Genomic DNA, 26374 nt, shown 5'->3' on the forward strand with positions numbered 1-26374 from the left:
CGTCAACTTAGTAAGGCCAGAAGTGTGTGGCAGAGAACTTATAGCCCATTTGAGATTTGTAAGAATGTGTAGCCCATTTTTGAATTCTAATGGGATTTACTACAGCCCATTTACAGTTTGTTAAAAGTACAGCCCATTTCAACCAACCGTTCAAAACAGAATTCAATAAAATTTCCCACATTTTGATGGAATACGAGTATTTTTATCCCGAAATTTTAGTCAGATTAAATACAATTTTAATATAAATTTATATTGCATAAAAATCCAACGAAACATTCCGCTCGTAACAATTAATGAAATTAAAATTTTCAATATTCCAAAAATAATATTTTATAAAGTAATCACTGTTTGGTGCATTTTTTATAGTTACTACCCAGTTTTTATAATTACATCCCATTTATTATTTCTTAAAGCCCATTTTCTTGTTAAGCCTAATGCATCCCTCCTAGGAAAGATTTGCAGCCCAGCGGGGCGGAGAATAACAACTTGACCTTGCCTGGGTATTCCTAAAAAAAGTATAGCTGAGCTAGCCATTTTTAGCTTGAAAAAAATTAATATATGGCCTGGGCTAGACGGGCCACAGCCCGCCCAGTTAATACCTGCAGTGATGTTTTCGTTGTTGTTCAGAGGAGAAAAATTAATATATGGGGTAAACATCGAAAAACTCTGCAGTGCTCACACCTCAAAAACACAAATACTGCTCGAGCTGCTTGGTCCTAGCCGTCGGCCGCTTCTTGTGCAATTCTCTCGTTTATTGAGTACTCCCTCCTTTCCGGTTTATAATGCTCAATTCCAAAATCTCACCAATCAAGGTAGATGGCGAGTGGTGGAATACTTTTTCTAGTTTTGCAAAAGCACCTAATTAATGCTCTTGTTATCCTCAAAAAATTATGTTTATCAATGCATTAATTGCAATGAATGCATGCATAAAGTACATGCATTGGTCAATTTTCTCTTAATACTTGCATGCAATGATTTAAGGCACCTTGGAATCTGAACATGTGATGGAAAACAACCAAATTGAGCCTTATAAAATGGAAAAACTAAAATTTTGAGATAAGCCCTATAAACCAGAAAGGAGGGAGTACATAGGTAGACAATGGTGTGGGACCGTGATGTCAGGAAACCAGGAGGAAGCAAAATAAATTATAGTTATATATATATATATATATAATAAGGAGGCACTTGCGTACGTGAGGCTATGGACCTGGTGGGTCCCCATTGTCATCCTATCCAAGTAAAGTGATCTCCTCGCCCACGCGCGCTTTCTGCCCGAAACAGTTAGCGCCGGCCGCCCCGCTTCCCGGTGCAGGCGATTGCTCTGCCTTCAAACGACACAAGTGCCGTCCATCCGTCCATCTGCCGCACACATTAATGATATGCGTTGCCGAGGCGGCTACTCCGGCTTCACACGTCCGTCCCTCCGCCCGCCCACCATTGCTATATAAACTGATGCGCCGGCCATAGCCGCAGTCATCCGCATCCGTTGCCTTTCTCCAGTCCATACCACTACTTCCCACCATGTCTTCTTCGCGCTCCAGTGCTCTTCGGGACGGGCGGACGACGAACCACAAGGAGATAGCAGCCATTGCTACTGAACGGCTGGCTGGCAGGCAGCCGGAGGACGACAAAATCCCAATGGAGAACATGGTAGTCGACGATCCGGCGCCAACCCCCTCCTTCGCGCCATCCTCGCCGGTGCATTGCACCATGACCATCGGCGAGGCCCGTGCCCAATATATGGACAGGGTGAGGCAGATGCGTGAGGAGCAGTTCTGGGAGGCGCAGGCCGACGCCGCCTACAACCACCATCTCCTCTAGGAGCACCTGCAGGAAGAGGAGCAGATCGCCACGGAGCGGGAGGAGCAGGAGGCGCTTCTTGACTCGTACCGCTCCACCCGCAAGGGCCGCCTCGAGCGCTGGCGGTACCGCATGCGGGTGGCGGAGGCTGCTGTCGCCTATAAAGAGGCTAGCAAAGAGGGCGATGAAGCGGGCGAGGCGCTGTTTGGCGAGACTGGGGATGAGGCAGAGGACAATGCCGGCTCCGACGAGTCCCCGCTCCGCTGGCGTCGATGACGCCCCGCGGCACCAACAACGAGGCAGAGGACACCGCCGGCTCCGTCGAGGCCCCGTGGCACCAACAACAAGGCAGAGGACACCGCCGGCTCCGCCGAGGCCCCGCCCCGCCAACAACGAGGCAGAGGACATCGCCGGCTCAGCAGAGGCCCCACCCTGCCGGCAACATGGGGGAGGATTTCCACCGCTCCACTGAGGCGCCGCCCGCCGACAATGAGATAGAGGACATCGCCGGCTCTGCCGAGGCCCTGCCCCGCTACCAACGAGGCCGCGCCACACAGAACATGAGGAAGAGTAGAACACGGTAGGTCACCGCCACTCGGGTCCAAGTAAGGCCACCGCTGCTACCCTCCGGTTGAAGCCAAGCTAGGCGGGTTAACCATTGACGGTCGGTTAGCTTCTTGGCGGCGACGTGGAGTTGGAGACCTGCGCTGGAGAAGAACGCTGCTTCTACTTAACTATTGGTGCAGTTGGCTGACTGAAACGTGGGCCCAACAGGCCACATGTCAGTTACGCAACTGCACCTGTAGTTAAGTCACTAAAGCTTTTGTTCGGCTCAGCGGGACACAGGTGGGTAGCTTCGGTTAATTAATTATACCTCCAGCACACCCCTTTTTAGTTTTTTTTAGAAAAGGAGGATGACCCCCGGCCTCTACATCTAGGAGATGCATGCGGCCACAAACACCCCTTTTTAGTTGAAGAATGTATGAAATGTAATTAAATCTGGCATGTTTATATGAAATCCGACCGTGTATGAATGAATTTATTTCGATTAGTTCGAATTCCTGTATCAGTGGCGTTGGATGAACATGCAAAACAATACGTACTAGCATTATTCCTAGGGTGATCACCTCGTTTGCAGCAGTTTCACATGTACTCCCTCCGGTCCTTTCTATACAAGTTTTGTCTGCAGTCAAAGTATCTCTACTTTGACCAATCTTATACAAAAAAGTATGCACTTTCACAATGTGCAAAGTAAAAAGGAACAGAAGGAGTACAAAGAGTTTGAGCAGCTTTTTATCGTTTCTGTACATTGCAATCAAACACACAGGGCTGGCAATTCATAGAGAACATTCAAAACAATCGATAATTATGCATCTCAGTGACTCACATGTTAGAGGCAATATTTACTTCACAACTAAAGAATAAAGAAAAAAATGATCGACGCTGCTGACAGCAAGGGCGTCCCATTCGAAAATATCAAACGCATGTCTTAAAATCAATGAGAAAAATTTGACAAGGTTGTCCCATTCCAAAATATCAAATGCCTACGATTGTGGAATGGGCAGGGTTTGCCATCAGTTCGGACATTGACATGGCACCTCGTGCTAAATAAACCAACGATTCTTTTTGTGCAGTTCCACCAAAATCAACCAAATTCACGCGTAGCTTGTATGATTTCACCCTTATATGTTGCAACACCTTGAACTTATCGACACCTCCTTTCTTGTGGTGGAAATGAATGATTCAATGTATTCATGAACATTTTGTGCAGTTCCCATTGAAATCAAGCCGATCACCCCTGTTTGCACAAATACAAAAAAAGTGATTAGTATAAAGCAAAATGTACTATGAATTGACAGTTTAAATAGGCACCTACATGGTCCATGTAGAGCACACTTTTAGAAAAATGGAACTCACCAGAAAGAATCCTAGAACAACATTGTACTCGCGCATCACAGCAAAAAATGGAGATTTGTCAGTCCTTCTGAGCTGAAGTTAGTTTGGTCTTGTGGGGAGTAATGTAACCATCCTTAAACTGCTCCTTCTGATGAGAATCCTAGAACAACATTGTACTCGCACATCACAGCAAAAAAATGGAGATTTGTCAGTCCTTCTAAGCAGAAGTTAGTTTGGCCTTGTAACCATCCTTCAACTGCTCCTTCTGATGATAAGATAGACAGTGCTTCTTCATCCTGGCATAATCGGAACTAGTCACTTCACGTACTCCATATTCTTCTTCAAGGAAGATGATCCTATTGTGCAAAGACAAGAGGACAACTAAATGCTAGCATCCCTATTTGCTCGAAAAAAGGAAAGGAAATATTTAAAACAACACAGATGAAGCACTTCTCAAGGACAATACCACTTTTCATGACAGTATCTAAACAGTAGCACAACGCTAATAGAGATGACAAAGCTCAATCATGTGGATGAATTAGTGGGCGAGTACCAACCTTTGTCAGGAGGCTGATTGTGTAGAGCATACAGATGAAGCACTTCTCCGGAACCATCTGTTGCTATCTACTATGGTGGCCATGCTTACTATATACTCCTCAATTAGTTTAATGTTTCCAACATCTTTTTGTGCAGTTCCACTAAAATATATGGTATCTTCAAAGAAGATCCCTGTTTGCACAAGTAGAGATAATTACGTATGGCATTAAATCAGTGGCAAAAAATTGCTCGTTCTAGCCATAGCAATAAATTAAGATGCAAAACTATATCATTACTTGTGTCATCACAGTTCCAGTGCTTCATTACAGCACTGGGAGTTGATTTTTGTTTTTCTTCCGCTTGTTCTTCCCCTTCATCACTTGGTTCAATAACAGACAAACTTCGGCTTCAATGTAAGATTTGGCGTGTCAATTAGGGAGCACAAGTATAGTACTAAACTTAATTTTCTGATGAAAGTGGCAAAATACAAGCCAGCAGTTGTGAAATATCCTTATCTTACCTCAATGGGATATTACGGTGCACATACAGATTGGAAGTCTTGTCTCCATTTGTGCAGTTCACTAAAATGAAGCAAATTATCGTACAAGTAGCACAACATATGACAGCACACTGCAGAATCATGTGAAAGAAGGCTAGTACTGACCTCTCATGATGCGGAATTCAAACAACTCACAAGAAGAAGATCTGAACCAAATTCACCTTAACGGATAGGAAGTAAGATCTCCTCTTGTGCAGTTCCACTAAGATCAAGCAATCAAGCAACGTTGTCGGTGTGACATTTTGGTTGAACTGCACAAAACAGTCTTAAAACAAAAAGTGTTTTGTGCAGTGCAACAAAAGGTCACAATGGCAACAAGGTGAAGTAGATAACCCTGTTTACACAGAGGTGTAAAGGAAACAGTTAGTGGTCTATAATGGTGGATGACACAGAAGCCAACAAAAAGAAGCATCTACCTTATCAAAATGGGAAAGAAAGCAAGACAGTAGCATTTCTCAAACGGTGGCATTGATTAATATTAACATAGAGATTATATTAACAATAAAATTTTTTAAACATGTAATTTGCTTTTAACTGTGGCATTGCATCAATTTTCCAGCGGCATTATTAGAGGCTGTTTGTTTACAGGGACATTTTGGTGTAGGGACTAAAAAAACTCCATGTCAGTCACATCTAAACCAAACAGGAGGGACTTTTCGGGACTAAAAGTGGGCATTTGGGACTAAAGAAAGAAGACCCCGAGGGAATCTTTTTGGGACTTTTTCCAACAGTTGCCCCTGCCACGCATTGCACCTTGTTTCTATTAGTTCATTACTAGGGGTAACATGGTCTTTTATCATGTCATTTAATAACCTCTAGTCCATGTTTAGTCCCTGGAACCAAGCAGGTAGGGACTCGGGAGTTTTTAACCAAATAGGGCCATAGATTAACAACAGCTAATGAGTTGCACGGGACAGTGGACGCACCATCACCATGTGCATCTAGCGATGTACTGTGGTCATGCACAGTCTGTTGCAACAAAGAACAAACAACCAAGGAGCATATTTGTGTTGGTCCCAGTTTTGTTATCTTTAGACACCTTTCCCTATGTGAGCGCAGCAAATCTAGTCCTGCTCAAACTCTACAGCCTTGTCCCTTCCTTTCCTTCTTGAACTAGTACTTTCGCCCCTTCCTTTCCTCTTTGAACCACGTCCTAGATTTATGCGATACAACTTCCCCCACTACTTTCCCCCATTCCTTTCCTCTTTGAACCATGTCCTAGATTCATGCTATACAACTTTCCCCCTTCATTTCCTCTTTGAACCATGTCCTAGATTCATGCTATATACAACTTTTCCCACTACTTTTCCCCACTCCTTTCCTCTTTGAACCACGTCCTAGATTCATGGTATACATGCAGCTAGAGTAATGCATGTGGAGTAAGTAAAATATACCTTAAGGTTCTTGGGGCATGGTTCGGTGGGCGACGGGATGGCGGCGAAGAAGAAGGGTCGGAGGCCCTCCCGCACCGCCGCTGGGTGGAAAGTGAACAGCAGCGCCGGTAGTGGATTCCCTCCCTCGCCGACGGCGACAGTGTTAAGCCTCCTTCCCTTCCCGGCGGACGGATCCTGCCGGCTCTTTGAGCAGCAGTGAGGGGAGAGAGAGGCCAATGAAGTTTTGTTTAGATCTGGAGAGGGCGAGAGAGTGTGAAGAGAGCAACTACAAGCGCTGAGGATCCAGCGAGAGAGGGCGAGAGAGTGTGAAGAGAGCAACTACAAGCGCTGAGGCTCTAGCGTGTATATATATACTGGAGAGAGAGTGTGAAGCGTGCAAACCCTAGAAAACATTTTGACCAATCAAAGAATCCTCCTGGCAAAAATTATGCTCAAGTGTAGTTATCGAACCCGAGACCTCAAGTTTGATGAGCGAACAGGCTAACCAACTACACAACCCTCCCATTATGTTCAACGAGAGGAAAATAACCTTTTATACATTCCTGCATTCTTGTGACAGGCATGCCGTGTTTTTTTGTGTGTGGGGGAGTAATGAGGATTTCAATCATAATCGTGTCATGTGGCTTTGGTGGTAAGACTATCCACAGTGGTGCAGAAATAATGCAGCCTTAGTCACCTTACCTCTCTCCACGTAGTACGTTGGGTCCCACCAGTCAGAGGGTGAAACAAACAAATTAATAAGAAAAATTAAAAGCGCCAGCGGTGTATCTTACTACCTCACACATCTCGCTACTGCTCGGGAACACTGTCCAATTGATCCCTCTGTTCGCTCACGTACTATTTTAAGTGAATCCTTATTATAACATGCACACAAATTTTTGGCACTTGTAATCGACTTAAGTCAGTGTGCCACCGTATCTCGTATACTTACTACTCCCTCCGTCTAGGTGTAATAAGTCACGTTAGAAGGTGCAACGAGACCAAGGTGCGTGTGTGTGTTTAACAGCATGTGTGTGTTAGAGAGTGCGACAGATCGACCTACTCCTACAGAGATATGGTGTGTAGTGTACGATTTTAGCCGCGAGAGTCGGTGCATCCTCTCGTTTCCGGGCGTGTCCGGTAGGGACATGCCGACAGCTACCACGCCCGCTCCTGACCAGCCTGGCCCAGCCAAAGCCACTCCACCGCCCGCGCGCGCTTCCCGCCCGAAACGGTCAGCGCCGCTCCAAAGAATCGGTGCCGCATTCATGCTCGGGCAGAGCGGACGCGACCTCTCACTGGCGCAAGAGTGATGGTTGCTTCGTCTGTCCAACTTACTACTGGGTCTATGTGATTTGATGGCTCATTGGTCTTTATTACTGAGGTGGTAGGACTGCTGGATGTCCCACGCTTTCGGTGAAAGGAGGTAAGTCTTTGTAGAAATTCTACTAGGTGAACTACATACGGAACAAAATGAATGAATCTACACTTAAAATGCATCTATATACATCCGCATGTGGTTAATGGTGAAATCTCTACAAAGACTTATATTTAGGAATGGAGGAAGTACTAGAATAGTACTAGTACGTACTGTAATTTATCAGCGAGATAAATTTGTACAATGCTATGAAGCTTCCAACTCCTATTACATGTATCTTGCGTCCAAGGTTTCCCGTTGCAACATTTCATCAAATACAAACGAGACTAACATGCATGCTATTGCATCTCAATGATTGACGGATCATAGCAAATATGTACTCCCTCCGTTCCAAAATAAGTGTCTCAACTTTGTGCAAACTTTACTACAAAGTTGTACTACTACTAAAGTTGACACTTATTTTGGAACAGAGGCAGCTAAAGAAAAAACGATCCATGCAGTCCCTAGCCCTTGAACCGTGAACCCTGACCAGGCTTCAATTTGCTGGCAATGTTCGAGCTTCCTAATAAATGAAGTTTGCAACCTTTTGACCATCGGATCATTTTGTGCAGTTTCACCAAAATCGAGATGAGCATCCCTGTGGCAAAGAAATTGAAGAAGCGTGATTAGAATAAGATTACTAGGACTAGTTGACGAGACATAAACTCATCACAAATACAGTACGTAGAAGCCAGTAGAGGTATCAGGTATGTGCGGGGCTAAGAAGTAGAGAAATATCCACAGGGATTGATGTGGGCAGCTGGGGCAGTGGTGCAAGCCGGCTGCAAAGGGAGTTCCTGAGGGACGTAGCTCGACCTCGAGGAGGGCGGCGGGAGGCAGCAACTGCCCATGTCGCGGCAGTGAGCAAGGGACGAAGGCAACCTCACCGGCTTTGTGAGAGAGAATGGTGGGGACCCCTGATCGGGATGTGCCGACAGTGGGTTTTCGCCGTCGGTGACACACACCGCATCTACACTAAGCATTCACCCCTTCCCCAAGCGGATGTGATCCGCCGGGATGTTAGAGATGTGGCCACAGTCGTTTTGTGCGAGAGAGTGTGAAGAGAGCAACCCCAACAAGCAACTGTGTAGGCTGGCCCGTCCTAACTATGTATATAGTGGAGCGGTTTCCTTTTCTCTCCATATGAACCTATCATATTGCGTACGTGCCACTGAAGAAAAAAAATTATTTATAAATGATGCGGCACCTACTACTCGTTCTCCTATAACCTTGCGCTTGGCATCTCCAAAATATTAACCTTGCGATTGGATCTTCGCCTCTTCGGGAAGTCGAGCAATAATGGTAGTGCAGCATATATCGTTGTGGCTATATGAGGCAGAATGAATTGCTACACGTCCACCACATGGGCGAGGGTCGAGGGGCGAGGGAGAGCGCTACTACATACAGAGCAAAATGAGTGAATGTACACTCTAAAATACGTCTATATACATCAGTGTTTGGAGTATGTACTAGTAGTTCATATTGAAATCTACTAAGGACATGTATATTCCAAACAATATGACATAATCTCTATAACCAAGGTAGTAGGGACGAGTAGTAAACGGAGGGAGTAGTAAATTTTTCTCCTTGTCCTGCGAGCCACCGCGCGCATGGGCGAGGGAGGAGCAAGCTTCACCTCATCCTGCAAGCCACCACGCGCGTGGGCGGGGGAGACGGCGTACTAAGCAAGCTTCTCCTCGTTCTGCGAGTTGACAGGACACATCAAAAGTACTCCAGTGTATAGAGCCTTGCCTCTAAGGTAGGCCCCACATGGTTTGCCTCTTTTTTTAATTTAACATAACGCATCAAGTCGCAATTTGTTTGTTCACCTGTGGTAGACGATCCTCCCTCCACCAAGTGGACAACCAGTACAAGTGCCAAATTACCACGTGGGCTGCCTTTTTCGTACAGAAATGAGCTCCACCGTGTACCCGTGCGGGTGTGGTTGGGAAAGAGACGGGAGTACGTGCGTCGTGCATGCACCTCTTCTCTTCGCGCATGTCCCCCACCTACATGGGTGTGTGTGAGAGATACAAACCGCATTCATGAGTGTTTTTTGTTTTGTGGTGGGGGTGGGGGTGGGGTGGGAGGTTGATTTCGTGAATTATTTGTGGGAATATGTGTCGATGACATCTCAAACAAAATTTTGCATGCAATGTGTGTGAAATGGAGGCCTATCCATATCATACATAGAGGGTCGGGCAATCCACGAGAAGAGAGGGAGGGGTCATAGCTATTGATAGAGTCGAAGAGAGGATCAAGTACGGGTGGGTGCGAGATCAATGAAGAGAGCCATCGAAATTGCGTGTGTGTGTGTGCAAGTCAAAGATATAGGGCGACTGGCCTACCGGAACGTTAGAGAGCACATGTCAAGTTTGTGTGTGGCAGGGAGACATGACTAGAGCGCTTGATGTATCGGTGTGTGTGGGGGTAGGGGGTGGGGGGAGGGGTAGGCAGAGGCCTAACTATAGAGGTAGAACGACTCGTATATGTGTTGAGAAGGAGAGACTCAGCTATGTCATGAGGGAGATCGGTCGACATCCATACATAACTGAAGGACGGGAAATACGATGGGACAGAGAGAGAGAGAGGAGAGAGAGGGAGGGAGAGGGAGGGAGAGGGGTAGAGTGCTGGATGGGTGATGGAGTTGCTTCTCGGAGATGTTGGGAGAGGCCTACTAGACAAACTGAGGGTGGAACTGCAATGTTATTAATAAGAGTGGGGATGTGTTTCTGTGTGTGCCTGTGCATGATAGATCTGTCGGGACGCATCCATGGATGATGAAGGGGAACCATGTGTTTGGTAAGCAAACCTAACTAGATCAATAGATCAATTATTGTTTGTCGGAGGAAGGGAGAGACACAACTAATGAGGTAGGTCGATCGATGTGTGGGTAAAAACGAGTTATAAGGACCTAGCTGGCTATATGTATAGCGAGAGATCGGTCGGTGTACGTCCATTTGTTAGAGGAAAATAAGGCCCAGCAAGACGGATAGACAGAGAGAATGGAGCTAGGAGGTGGTGCGAGAGGCCCAACTACTAGCTGGATAGGGGGAGGAGTGTGCGGTTGTGAGATTGATTAAAAGAGGGGTGAGAGTTTACACGTGTGTCTGACCATATGAGAGACACGAGGCAAGGACACATAAAGGAGGAGATTGAAGCTGTGTGTGTATGTTGTAGGCAGGCATCGCTGGAGAGGTTTATCGATCAGTGTGTGTCGGAAAGGAGTTGTGGAGACTCTGGGAGAACGACCTGAAGGAAAAAATGAATGTGCCCGGTGGATAGAATGCCGAGGGAGGGGGAGGGCGAGGAGGGCGTGTGCATGCACGAGAGAAAGTTAGTGGTAGCTACAAAGGTTAGAGGACTGTGTGGGTGTAAGAGACTAACAAAGATCATAATTTGATATGAAAGCGGATTCATATATTTGAATAGGAGATCATAGTGTTTTAAACATTGCATGCATGAACATAGCGGTGATACACGTGCTGTGCACATGTTATACCATAATGTGATAATGCATGGCGTTTGCAACTCACAGCTAAATGCCGAACAATCTAAACCATACTATACATCAAACAATCTCACATTTTATATGAATTTGTGATAATGTGTGGCGTTTGCAGCTTACAACTAAATATCGAGCAATCTAAACAATACTATATATCGAACATTCTCACATTTTATTTGAATTTGTGGTAATGTGTGGTGTTTGCAACTCACATCTAAATACTTGTAGGCGTAGGGGGCGGGGCACCATACATAATGTGATAAACACATTATACATATGAGACATGGTTTAGATTATGAAGATCTAGCTAGAGCTAGAAATGTAATGTGATTTGAAATCAAAATAAAGTGGATTCAGAAAATCTAGTTCGAGTTCATATAGTACACATAGTTCATATGTAACTCGATACTGATCATGTGGTGTGTTGTGAAGATAATACACAAATGATGGTTTAACTTGATAATAATGATGATTGTAGATCTTATTAAAACAGAGAAACGAATTCAAATGCTTTGACTTCACAACAATCATTACTGTAGATCTTATTCAAATTTAGTTCATATTGAAGCGGCAGTATATACGTTGGGAATGCACTAAAACGTTCATTTGAGTAGTAGGTTGCATGCATTATACACGTACCGAAATATTTTAATTGAACATAACATGAATTCAAAGTTTTGAATGACATTTGTAGTGCGCATTGATTTGGTACAGTACACGTTAGGCTTGTCCGAAAATTTCAACCCACGCCTTGTTAGCCCGAAATATTTAAGTTATATCTTTGTCTCGTTGTGCTCCGACAACTCCCTCCATCTCAACCCGCGCCTTGCTATTCCGAAATTACAACGCGCGCGAAAACTCCCACCTCCTGTGAAATCCCGACACGTGAAATGCATGTGGTACCCCTGAACCGAAAGAACCGCCTCAAATCGGTGGGGGGTACTTTCGTAACTTACCCCACATTTCGGACAAGCGCGTCTATAAGCCATGGTTCCCCACTGCCATCCCATCCGCCCACCCATTCGTACATAGAGGCCGCGAAAACCCACGACGAAACCCCACACCCTGCTCCATCCGCCACCCACCCAGAGCTTCTTCTCCAACGATGTCGTCCACAGCAACACCTCGACGTCCCTCATCCACGGTACTGGATGAGGATCCGTCGTCGATCTCATCGTCCCGCCGGTTCAGCCACCCCGTCCTCCACCTCCAAGGAGCTGCCCCGACGTTCCCCTCGTCTTTCGTGCCACCTCCATTCCCACACCGCCATCTTCACCTGCACCACCTTAAGAGCATCATCATCACTATTTCCTCGGATGAAGCTGCGGCCTAATCGACGCCACCAAAGAGGTTGTACACTAATGCCGCATTTTCTTCTTGATTTGATCTCACGGTGCTGCCGGCGCTCGGTCCCGAGCCGACACGGCGCGGCTCCATCCACGGCGGCGTCGCCGGCCACTTCCTCCACGGCGTCGCTCCCTCGGTGGCGACATCCACATCAGTAGGAGCTGATGCTGCTTTAGCTCTCGCTCGCGCTGCTGCTCTGCTCTTGCTCTTGGTCCCCTGCCTGGTCTGCTCTTGCTATTGCTCTTGCTCGCGCTGCTGCTCTCGCTCTTGCTCTTGCTTGTGATGCTACTCTGATTTGGCTACACTTCAGTCGACTGAATCGACTTTTGGGTCAGTCGATTTCCAAGGGGTGGGCTCGTCGGGGTGAAGGAAGAACCAGCCGCAGCGGGGAGGGGGGCTCACCGGAGAGGTACCCCACTATCTATCTTAGGGTTCAGGATGGGGGCGGTGGTCGCCGGCGGTGGCGGGGCGTTGGCGGGGCGGTGGCGTAGGGATCACCGGAGAAAAAGCTCGGCACAGGGGGGCCTAGAGGGATGGCTGGGGCGGCGGCGGACCGGTGGTGGGGAGTGTTTTCGGGGCAAGCGGGGGGCTGCTGTTTGGCCGGTGGTGGCTGGCGGCTCAGGGGGGTGGAGGTTGAAGATGAACCACAGGCCCTTGATTTCGTATCCAACTGCTGCAAAATCGACTGACCAGAGATGAAAAAGTCAGTCGGCCGACGTGTAGCCTCACCTTGCTAGTGCGTTTAGTTTCGACAGCAAAATTCAGTTTTGACAGCAAAATTCAGTTTTGATAGTTAGGTTCAGTTTCGACAGTTAAGTTCAATTTCGACAGTTAAGTTCAGAGATGAGCGGCTGATGTATTTTACATCTAGCACTTTGTGGTTATGTATTTTACGTCATGTATTGGAGATGCTATTAGAATTCCACTCAGGTTAACGTTGTTCGTTGTCTCTCTTGTCCTGCTTCAGCCTCGGCGTCGTACAACTCACCGGAGCTGCTCCAACGACGAAACCCTCCATCACAGCAGAGCAGTACCTCGGGCTCCATCTCTAGACGCCTAAGATCTTCTTCCCCTCCTCCGACAGCAAAGTCAGCCGGAGCATCCTCACTGGCCAATCCAATCACGCTGAGATCGACATGGCTTTGCCAAAGAGGTTGTACACTTGTTGCATCTCTTTTTTACTCTACATGTTATATATATTGTCCACTGAGCACACGGATTTGTTCCTTTAGTGTCTCCCTGAAAGAAAAAACGTAGGAATTTTAATTTTCACTTGTCCTCCTTTTCAAATTCCTATTCATGAAGCACAAGACTAAGAGATAGTAGCATAATAGCATTATAACCGTACATTTTCTTGTGGTTTGACTTAATCTCACCATGCTTCTTTGCATCATGTGATCTTCCAATTGTTGTGAATCAAACACCCAGATTGGCAGAAATCCTGTGTTTTTTAATTCTCTGTTTTGCACGTGCATTCCTATCCTATTCCTGTCTATTTCCTATCCCTGCATTGTTGGAATCCTCCAATTCAAACGATCCCTTACATAATTACTTCTCTTACAGATAGTTGTCAAAGAAAACCTTGCGTGGTTTGTCCCGGTCCTGCTGCGCCGTCGTCCATCCCAGCTCATCTGCTCCAACGACAGAAGGGTCCAGCAGAGCAGGGATCCGGCCTCCAGACTGTCTTTCGCCGCCTCAGATCTTCTTCCCCGCCGCTGGTAGACATGAAAACTGCATTACCATCATCAACCGAGCAGATGACCTCGAGGACTACATGGGTCCGCAAGAGAGGTCGCACTCTTTCGTGTCTGCTTACGTTATGCATCGCTTAATATTACATGCTACTTTATCGTCATGTTCACTGATTAGACTCTGAGTCAGCTCCAAACTAATGGTCAAACTTGAGTTTTTAAATGGTTGTGGGGTACATATTGGGGCCGCTATCAATAGTATCTATCTACTATCTGGTTAATCTCCGGTGTCTACTATGAGTTTCATGTTGGGTGGGAAACAAACAGTAAAGAAGCCATTATCTGTATTTATTAACTGAAGCCATTATCTGCCTGCTATTATTGGTTTTGGGTCTATCCACAGGTTGCTACCATCACTGTGGATTTCTGCATGCACTCCTTACATAATCTCACTATGTTTTATTCCTATGCATGACAGTTATTGTAAACAATGGAACTGAACATGTAGAGCAAAAGAGACAAGCCTTGCATGGCAATATAATTTCATGCAGATGTCACTCCATGGTAGGCACAAAGGCAGCCCCCCGCCCTCGACGCATTTCGGATTGTAATCGAGAGGAAGATATCTGTTCTGAGGGGGATTCAGAAGGAGAAGATAACTCCTATTTACCCCCTGAGGTCTTCGCTCTAACTTGGCATGCTGATGTTGGTTATATCATGCATATGGTGTCTTGCATTGCTTACTTTATACATCAAATATGTCATCTGCTTAGTTTAGACATCCTTTGTGCGAATGCCATCTGTTTAGTTTATTCATCGTTTATGTGAATTATGCAACGCCACATTGTTTAGCCAGGCATCATATATGTGAATTTTGCAATGCCATCCTGCTTAGCTAGTCATCTTATATGTAAATTATATCAAGCCATCTTTCTTTTGTTACATATTACATTCGTCAACAATGTTAGTACATTCAACTGCTCTTCGTGTGCATCAGCTATTTGACACGGTGATGGCAAATTCTGGAGTGAAAACAAGGTCTTCTGAACAAACTATGCTATCTGACGAAGCGCATATCTTGCTGGTTACGGATAGCTCCTCAGAGGAGGATTCAGAGACAGATGTGATGCCCCCGATTCAATCGTACACTAATCATGCACGCAAATGTGTACGATCAAGATCAGGGACTCACGGGAAGATATCACAACACAACTCTAAAACATAAATAAGTCATACAAGCATCATAATACAAGCCAGGGGCCTCGAGGGCTCGAATACAAGTGCTCGATCATAGACGAGGCAGCGGAAGCAACAATATCTGAGTACAGACATAAGTTAAACAAGTTTGCCTTAAGAAGGCTAGCACAAACTGGGATACAGATCGAAAGAGGCGCAGGCCTCCTGCCTGGGATCCTCCTAACTACTCCTGGTCGTCGTCAGCGGGCTGCACGTAGAAGTAGGCACCTCCGGTGCAGTAGGAGTCGTCGCCGACGGTGGCGTCTGGCTCCAGGGCTCCAGCATCTGGTTGCGACAACCAGGTAGAAGGGAAAGGGGGAAAAGAGGGAGAAAAGCAACCATGAGTACTCATCCAAAGTACTCGCAAGCAAGGAGCTACACTACATATGCATGGGTATATGTGTAAGGAGGCCATATCAGTGGACTGAACTGCAGAATGCCAGAATAAGAGGGGGACAGCTAATCCTGTCGAAGACTACGCTTCTGGCAGCCTCCGTCTTGCAGCATGTAGAAGAGAGTAGATTGAAGTCCTCCAAGTAGCATCTCCAAGTAGCATCGCATAGCATAATCCTACCCGGCAATCCTCTCCTCGTCGCCCTGCGGAAAAGCGATCACCGGGTTGTCTGTGGAACTTGGAAGGGTGTGTTTTATTAAGTATCCGGTTCTAGTTGTCATAAGGTCAAGGTACAACTCCAAGTCGTCCTGTTACCGAAGATCACGGCTATTCGAATAGATTAACTTCCCTGCAGGGGTGCACCACATAACCCAACACGCTCGATCCCATTTGGCCGGACACACTTTCCTGGTTCATGCCCGGCCTCGGAAGATCAACACGTCGCAGCCCCACCTAGGCACAACGGAGAGGTCAGCACGCCGGTCTAAACCTAAGCGCACAGGGGTCTGGGCCCATCGCCCTTAGCACACATGCACGTTGCGTACGCGGCCGGTGAGCAGACCTAGCAACCTCCATTACAAAGGAAGTTGCGTTAACGCAGTCCAACCCGGCGCGCGCCACTCAGTCGCTGACGTCAAGAAGGCTTCGGCTGATACCACGACGCCGGGATACCCATAACTACTCCCGCGTAGATGGTTAGTGCGTATAGGCTCGTAGCCGACTCAGATCAAATACCAAGATCTCGTTAAGCGTGTTAAGTATCCGCGAATGCCAAACAGGGCCAGGCCCACCTGTCTCCTAGGTGGTCTCAACCTGCCCTGCCGCTCCGCCACAAAGTAACAGTCGGGGGCCGTCGGGAACCCAGGCCCACCTCTACCGGGATGGAGCCACCTACCCCTTCAGCCCCCATCTCCGAACAGTATCACAAGTAATGTAACTGTGTAAAGTATATCGTATATACCCGTGATCACCTCCCGAAGTGATCACGGCCCAGTAGTATAGCATGGCAGACGGACAAGAGTGTAGGGCCACTGATGGAACACTAGCATCCTATACTAAGTAGTAGGATAGCAGGTAATGGTAACAACAGTAGTAGCAAGGACAGGCTATGCATCAGGATAGGAATAATGGAAAGCAGTAACATGCTACACTACTATAATGCAAGCAGTATAGAGAAAAGAGTAGGCGATATCTGGTGATCAAAGGGGGGGCTTGCCTGGTTGCTCAGATAAGGAGGGGTCGTCGGTGACGTAGTCGTACTCGGTGGCATCAGCGTCGGTCTCGTAGTCTACCGGAGAGAAGAGCGGGAAGAAACAATAATTACAATGCAAACATAAGCATGGCGGTGCATGACAAGACAAGTAACGATGCTAGGGGTGCCCTAGCGTGGTATGAGGTGGTACCGGTTAAGGGGGGAAACATCCGGGAAAATATCCCCGGTGTTTCGTGTTTTCGGGCAGAGGAGCCGGAGGGGGAAAGTTGCGAGTTTGATATGTTAGGGGTGCGTGGCGGACGCACGGACTGCGTATCCGGATTTGTCTCGTCGTTCTGAGCAACTTTCATGTTGAAAATATTTTAATCCGAGTTACGGATTAAAAGATATGATTTTCTAAAGATTTTATTAATTCCTGGAATTTAATTAATTATGTAAATTAATTCGAAAAATAGATTAATGACATCAGCATGATGTCATGCTGATGTCAGCAGTCAACAGGGTTGACTGGTCAACCTGACGGTGGGTCCCGCATGTCATTGACTGATAACTAACTAACTAAATTAATTAATCTAATTAGTAGATTAGTCAGGTTAATTAAATGATTAATTAGTCTAATCATGATTAATTAAGTTAATTAATTCTTTAATTAATTTATTAATATTTTAATTATTTTAATTATTTTTTTTATTTTTTTTATTTTTTTAAATCTTTTTTCTAAATTCTTGTTCTAGGGCGTGGGCCCCGTTTGTCATGGGCCCAGAGGGGCCTATCGGGCTCGGGCGTGGTTGCTGTGGCGGAGCCCCGTGAGTGTGCGGGCGGATACGGGCGTGTGGGTGCGGGGCGCACCCAGGCGCCCACCATGCGAGGGGAGACGAGGCCGGCCAGGGCTGTGCCCGGCGGCGGCGAGGCCACGGCGGCCAGCGCGGGCACGGGCCGGCGCCGGAGGCGGCCAGGGGTCAGCAGCGGAACGGGGGGAGAGGGTAGCAGGGGGATGGGGTTCTCACCCCCGTTGTAGGGGAGTTCGACGGTGAGGCGCGATGGCGCCGGCGGGGAGGAGGTCGGGGAAGGCGTCCGTCGGGGAGCTGGAGGACTAGGCAGCGACGGGCGGCGACGCGGTGGTCCGGCGACGAGGTCGAGGCGGTTGCCTCGATCTAGAACGATGCGGGCCAGCAAGGGGGGGCCCGTTGGTGGCGACGGCGCGGGGCGGCTCGCCGGAAGCAGCGACGACCGCGGCCGGGTACGGCGGGGCGAGGTGGCCTCAGTGATCCGGCGACGTCGCGCCGTCTGGGAGGCATGGTCCCGATCTTGGAACGAATGGGCGAAGGAGAGGGGCGATGACGTCCGGTGAGGTTCGGCGGCGGCGCGGGTGTAAGGCGTCGGGGGCGGTGGTGGTTGGCGATGGGACGGGGCGCCGACGTCGTGGGGGGGGGCGCGGGGCGTCGGCCCGATCCAGTGGGAGGAGAGAGGGAGGAGTGGATCGAGGGGGGGTGAGTGGGTGGCGGCTAGGGTTCGGCCGAGTGGGGAGCGGGGGTTATGCAGGGGGCGAGTGGGCCGGCCTGGGGGCCCGATGGCCTGCTGGGCCGAGGCCCAGTGGGGGGGGGGGTTTGCTTTTTTTTTCTTTTTTTGTCTGTTTAGTTTTTCTCTTTTGTATTTTCTTTTCTGTTTTATTTTAAGTTCCCTTTTATTACAGTTTTATAAAAACACTAGCACCTAAATTTGTATTTATAAATATACTACTGCCACCTTAATTCTCAACCGAAAATAAAATAGTTTAATATTTTATAAAATTCAATAGGCATGTATTTAACTGTTTTAACTACGGTTTTAATTATCTTAGAGCCTTTAAACACTTTAGCAAAGTTTGGTTTCTCCACCATAATTACTGCTGCATTATTTAGTTCACTCCGAACATTTTAGTTTTAAAGTTTGGAAACTTTTGTTGTTTGCATATGTTTTAAATTTGAATTTGAATCGGGTTCGAATCAACGTGAGTTTAATCACAGTAATGGAGGTGACATGGCATCATTAGCTTGGGATTACTGTAGTCTAATTATCCGGGCGTCACAATTCTCCTCCACTACAAGAAATCTCGTCCCGAGATTTAAGAGGGGAGTAAGGGGGGTCTGGTTATTCTAATGGATCTTCTTGAAGAAGTTAATCCCTTTCGTTGATGTCTTCAATTCTTTATTCCAAAGCATCATGATGAAGTTGTCGTCCTTTCTTCGGGGAACTCCATCGTACTTACGAATAGGTAAGGGGCAGCTCTACAATGATAGGAGGTTATAAGGGAAATTCATCTGGGGGTATCCCAAGAATGAACATATGAGTATCTCTCGAGTTGAACAAATTACACCTATCGAGAGCAAAGTAAGACGATGCAATAAGAAGTTTCAAGCGGATAGGCAATCGTTCATTGCCTGAAGCATAGTGCGAAAGGGGTTCTGAGCAACGGGAATAAGTATTGTGTCCGATACCAGAATAGATCAACAGGCAAGTGGCCCGTGAATTACATACAAAGTCAAGCACGAGGAATAACTTTGACAACAGGTTGTACAGGAGAGTCAGGTTTCGTTCCTGGGACCTGTGGGTTATGGGGCCACCATGTGGGTTAAAAGTAGAAAGGGGGGGCTGACATCTTATACGATCACGATAGCAAGGCATGTCAGAGAGTAGCATGTCAGTTATGTCGGCAACAATGTCAGTACCCAGGGCGAGGGACGAAGAGAACCATTTTCCTGCTCGTTGAACGAGGCGGACCAGTAGGCAAAGTTCTCGTCCATCGGTGGTTACCGGAATGTCATCAACAAAAGTAACAGGGTCTTACTGACAGAATTGTACAAGGAGGTGTTTACATAAGCAGGAGAATATTACTGCTCAGATCATATAGTTCACAAGAAAGGTTAAACCAACAATGGAAGGAAAATATGATCATCAGATTAAACAGAACAATGGAAAGGAAATTATGTTTAAACACACATATTTCAAGGGTATATCCTTCCCAAGGACAAGCAAAGCATGATATCCATGACAGTATATTATGTAGAAAACTCCTTAGGTAGGGGAGAGAAATTTCATGATATTACCCATACAGCGGTGTTTGGATAATTGGGCAGGAAACATTTAACATTGGGCTTCAAATGTTCTTGTTGAAAATTGGAGTACCATAGACATGCTTCGAGATAGCATTGACAAGGTCTTCAGGTGAAGATCAGACTTTGGAAACACGAAGGATCCATCAGGAATAACTTGTAGAATAAGTCTTACAATTTCCTCATGGATGAATGGATAACCTTACTGAAAAGGAATCTATAATGATAGGTCCTCCAGCCGGGGGGGGGGGTGCTAGGCATGACATCATGTTACTGGGTCATCAAAGGATCAACATCATAACTCTTGGAAAGTTGTCCCAACCATCATATCTGGCCGAGATTCAGATCCGATTTGGTGTCAGGATACCTCAGACTTAGGATACCTGAGAAGAAAAAGGTGCAAGGCAAATTGACGAGATGACATTGTAAGATTCTCGGGGAAATGATCTATGGAGTGATTTCCGCTAACAAGAGCCCATCATTAACCCAAGGAGAGGACAAGGAGGTGTCTGGTGAACTCATCGGCAATACATCGAGATTCCCAAAAGATGGATTTCCACAATTAAGTGAACAAGGAGATAACATTTGTCAGATGAAATGATATAAGGAAGTATGCTCGAGGAAAACATACACAATTAAACATTGGTTGAAAGGTGCGCCCGAAATATGGGTTGGGTTGCACGACCAATGTCAGAATGGTGATTCAATTAGCGAAGGACTTAGAATGAACTATCGCCCATTCACTTCAAAGCAATAGGGTTGTTAGAAGTTTTGAATTCACACGTCATAGCTCCATTGTCGGTATTTCGGTTGAAAACAATACGGGGACCAAGGAATGAACAAAGATGGCAAGAAGTATTATGATATCAAGAATTATTAAGAGGTGGTGAAATTCTCACCACATTCTTGACAAAAAGAGATGGTAATACTTCCGAGGTAAAGAAGAACAATTGCTGGATAGCAAGGAAACCAAGGTACAACACAAGTTGTGAACAAGTTTGTGTTGGGGGGGGGGGGAAGGCAAGAATGTTGCCGATGATAACTCAACTCATCGAGGGACAAGGATGGTATTTCTCATCATGAATTCAATTGATATCCTAGATGAGCTCAGAATGTTGATGATCACGACACCTTTGTCGCGAGAGTTCATGAAGATGTAATCGATCGGCGACGACATCAAGTCAAAGTAATGATGAAGTGAAAGGTTATTGGAACCAAGGGTACGACACAAACTCGAAACCAAGCTTGTTGTTCAAGGCGAAATGATATGACGATGAGGATCGACGTAAGGTTAGTTCATCGTCGAAAATTGGTGCTCCGAGAATAAGGACCAGGTAGCACAGTTAGAATCGTCACGACAATGATATAGCCAAACAGGCTAGGAATGGCGTGATCGGGTACAAACTCGTACTTATAGAAGCTTACTGAAGAGTTGTTGAACCGTAGAGCGGACTCGGTTCAGTTATCGGTGTCTTTGAGTGTTCAATAACTCAGAGCCCGCGAAAAATTGGAATCAGTGGGAAGGTAGCACTTGATGAAGAACTCATAAGGAGTTATGCAGTTCCATGATAATCTCGAGATACCAGGGGGTAATACTCGACGACAGATCAAAATAGAGGTTGGACTGGGGTATTGCTCTGCAGAAGACAAGTGCTTAAACTGGCACGAGAATTGGTATTTAAAGGAGAACATGGTCGGAACCATGATTGAAAAAGGCCAGATCCCAGATATAAGATGAACTTATACCAAGGGAATAATTAATTTTAAAAGAAGCTTCGATGAGAAGATCTACATCGTGTCTATGGGCATGAACACAGAGTTCAAGGTCGACTCCCACTTCTTCAATGTATAATCTTCCATTCACTTCTCGCTTTGATAAAGGCATTAGTGTTGAAAGTTTTACCTGGTGAAATACCAGATGAGTATGACTCGTGAAATCTTCCGAGTTCACACATATTGAGGAAGGCATAGGTCCAACCCATCCGGGCATCTTACGAACATATACCACAAACCTCAGGGTAATTAATACAAGCTCGAAAGTAGAGCATTGTTGGTCAAGCAGAGGATACAATGTACCAAAGGCATTATGTATCAGGGGAAAGAGCTCACAAGGTGATTAATTATGAAGGACATAAAATCCAACAAAGGAACCGATGGTCCACAACGGAGCTAGTGTGGGTATCGATACTCTATCAAAGGAAGAAGGAATGCAAGTGCACCGGATTATAGAAACAACTGACTAACTCAATTGTCAAATGCAAAGGAATTATGATTCCCAAATCAAGGGATCAGAAGCAATGCTCTGATTAGGGGTGGATAAGTTGAATAGCCTTAGGGTACAATCAAAGACAATTCGATTGGTCGAGAACCAATTCCAGTTAAAAGAATGGCAGCTCAGCCGGAAAGTAATTTATAAGGATCAATGATGATTGCGTGTATTCGCAAACATATTGAGTCAATAGACCCAAAATGATAATGACAAGGAATGTCAATAAGACTACAAGACTTATGGAATTAACCATAATGCGAGCAAGCAAGAATTTCAAGAGCCAAAGGCTCCAGAGGATTTTCGGAAGATCGAATATTATTTTGAAGACTTTTGTGAAACACATGAACAACTGGGGATAAGCGGATACTCGACAAGTGCGAGAATTATCCATAGGGGTATTCAGGTGACAAGGAATTGCAAGACAGTAGGCACAAGATATTCTCGGATCAATAGAGAGAATTTCGGGGTATCTTGTAATAACAAGATCAACTGGGAATAAAAGTAAGAACGTCAAGTGTATGTATTTATCCATAGGGATATTTCGATGGTAGGGAATTGCAAAAGCAACGGGCACAAAGTCTCAAAAGAGTTTCGGCGAGTAACTTCGAAATCTTCTGGTGTAGCCGGCGATCACCTGGACTGAAGGGGCTCTCCGGGAGAAAGTATTTTCGAGAACCTAAAGTCAGATTTTAGTAAAAATCGTTTAACCCGAGTAGAAGAGAGTTCAGAGTCCCAGAGTAAAGGTCGAGGAGTAAAAGATCCTAGTACCACCCAATGGCGACGTGGGCCCGTAAGGCACACAGCCATGTTAGTAAAAGTTTTGCAATGACTAGACTCGACTTCGGCCAAGGAGTTGGAAGGGGGATTCCTACAGGCAGTCGGCTCTGATACCAACTTGTGACGCCCCCGATTCAATCGTACACTAATCATGCACGCAAATGTGTACGATCAAGATCAGGGACTCACGGGAAGATATCACAACACAACTCTACAAATAAAATAAGTCATACAAGCATCATAATACAAGCCAGGGGCCTCGAGGGCTCGAATACAAGTGCTCGATCATAGACGAGTCAGCGGAAGCAACAATATCTGAGTACAGACATAAGTTAAACAAGTTTGCCTTAAGATGGCTAGCACAAACTGGGATACAGATCGAAAGAGGCGCAGGCCTCCTGCCTGGGATCCTCCTAACTACTCCTGGTCGTCGTCAGCGGGCTGCACGTAGTAGTAGGCACCTCCGGTGTAGTAGGGTCGTCGACGGTGGCGTCTGGCTCCAGGGCTCCAGCATCTGGTTGCGACAACCAGGTAGAAGGGAAAGGGGAAAAAGGGGGAGAAAAGCAACCGTGAGTACTCATCCAAAGTACTCGCAAGCAAGGAGCTACACTACATATGCATGGGTATATGTGTAAGGAGGCCATATCAGTGGACTGAACTGCAGAATGCCAGAATAAGAGGGGGATAGCTAATCCTGTCGAAGACTACGCTTCTGGCAGCCTCCGTCTTGCAGCATGTAGAGAGAGTAGATTGAAGTCCTCCAAGTAGCATCTCCAAGTAGCATCTCCAAGTAGCATCGCATAGCATAATCCTACCCGGCGATCCTCTCCTCGTCGCCCTGTAGAAAAGCGATCACCGGGTTGTCTGTGGAACTTGGAAGGGTGTGTTTTATTAAGTATCCGGTTCTAGTTGTCATAAGGTCAAGGTACAACTCCAAGTCGTCCTGTTACCGAAGATCACGGCTATTCGAATAGATTAACTTCCCTGCAGGGGTGCACCACATAACCCAACACGCTCGATCCCATTTGGCCGGACACACTTTCCTGGGTCATGCCCGGCCTCGGAAGATCAACACGTCGCAGCCCCACCTAGGCACAACAGAGAGGCCAGCACGCCGGTCTAAACCTAAGCGCACAGGGGTCTGGGCCCATCGCCCATAGCACACCTGCACGTTGCGAGGGCGGCCGGAAGCAGACCTAGCCCCTATACAAGAGCGTTACCAGTCCAATCCGGCGCGCGCCGCTCCGTCGCTGACGTCTGAAGTGCTTCGGCTGATACCACGACGCCGGGATACCCATAACTACTCCCACGTAGATGGTTAGTGCGTATAGGCTCGTAGCCGACTCAGATCAAATACCAAGATCTCGTTAAGCGTGTTAAGTATCCGCGAACGCCGAACAGGGCCAGGCCCACCTGTCTCCTAGGTGGTCTCAACCTGCCCTGCCGCTCCGCCACAAAGTAACAGTCGGGGGCCGTCGGGAACCCAGGCCCACCTCTACCGGGATGGAACCACCTGCCCCTTCAGCCCCCAACTCCGAACAGTATCACAGGTAATGTAACAGTGTATAGTATATAGTATATGCCCGTGATCACCTCCCGAAGTGATCACAGCCCAGTAGTATAGCATGGCAGACGGACAAGAGTGTAGGGCCACTGATGGAACACTAGCATCCTATACTAAGCATTTAGGATTGCGGGTAAGGTATCAATGACGGTAGCAACAATGACAGGCTATGCATCAGAATAGGATTAACGAAAAGCAGTAACATGCTACACTACTCTAATGCAAGCAGTATAGAGGAGAATAGGCGATATCTGGTGATCAAGGGGAGAGAGGGGTCGTCAACTCCGTAGTCGAACTGGGCAGCAGCAGCGTCGGTCTCGTAGTCTACCGGAGAGAAGAGGGGGAAGAAATAATGAATAGAGAGCAAACAAAGCACCACAAAATATATCAAGGCAATACGCGGTGTTCGGTGTGCCCTAACGCGGTAGTAGGTGATACCGTGAAGGGGGGGAAAACCCCCGGGAAAGTATTCCCGGTGTTTCGTGTTTTCAGGCAGAGGAGCCGGAGGGGGAAAGTTGCGGGTTCGATAGGTTAGGGGTGTGTGGCGGACGAACGGACCGCGTATCCGGATTCGTCTCATCGTTCTGAGCAACTTTCATGTTGAAAATATTTAATCCGAGTTATGGATTAAAAGATATGATTTTCTAAAGATTTTATTAATTTCTGAGATTTAATTAATTATTTTATTTAATTCGAAAATGGATTTATGACATCAGCATGAGGTCATGCTGACGTCAGCAGTCAACAGGGTTGACTGGTCAACCTGACCAGTGGGTCCCACTGGTCAGTGACACATTTTTAATTAAACATTTTAATTAACCTAATTAGTGTTAATAGGGGGTGGGCCCCACTGTCATACTCTGTTAGCTAATTAACAGTAGTTAATTAGGTTAATTAGTCATTAGATTAATTAATCTTAATTAGCTAGGTTAATCAGAATTAATTAAGTTAATTAATTAGTTAATTACTTAATTATTTTTAATTATTTATTTATTTATTTATTTTTTAAATCTTTTTTTTAATTCTTGTTCTAGGGCGTGGGCCCCGTTTGTCATGGGCCCAGAGGGGCCTATCGGGCTCGGGCGTGGTTGCTGGGGCGAAGCCCCGTCAGTGTGCGGGCGGATACGGGCGTGTGGGTGCGGGTCGCACCCAGGCGCCCACCATGCGAGGGGAGACGAGGCCGGCCAGGGCTGTGCCCGGCGGCGGCGAGGCCACGGCGGCCGGCGCCGGAGGCGGCCAGGGTTCAGCAGCGGAACGGGGGGAGAGGGTAGCAGGGGGATGGGGTTCTCACCCCCGTTGTAGGGGAGTTCGACGGTGAGGCGCGATGGCGCCGGCGGGGAGGAGGTCGGGGAAGGCGTCCGTCGGGGAGGTGGAGGACTAGGCGGCGACGGGCGGCGACGCGGTGGTCCGGCAACGAGGTCGAGGCGGTTGCCTCGATCTAGAATGATGCGGGCCAGCAAGGGGGGGCCTGTTGGTGGCGACGGCGCGGGGCGGCTCGCCGGAAGCAGCGACGACCGCGGCCGGGTACGGCGGGGCGAGGTGGCCTCAGTGATCTGGCGACATCGCGCCGTCGGGGAGGCATGGTCCCGATCTTGGAACGAATGGGCGAAGGAGAGGGGCGATGACATCCGGTGAGGTTCGGCGGCGGCGCGGGTGTAAGGCGTCGGGGGCGGTGGTGGTTGGCGATGGGACGGGGCGCCG

The sequence above is a fragment of the Triticum aestivum genome, chromosome 5B (genome assembly GCF_018294505.1).
Source record: "Triticum aestivum cultivar Chinese Spring chromosome 5B, IWGSC CS RefSeq v2.1, whole genome shotgun sequence".
Classification (NCBI taxonomy): Eukaryota; Viridiplantae; Streptophyta; class Magnoliopsida; order Poales; family Poaceae; genus Triticum; species Triticum aestivum.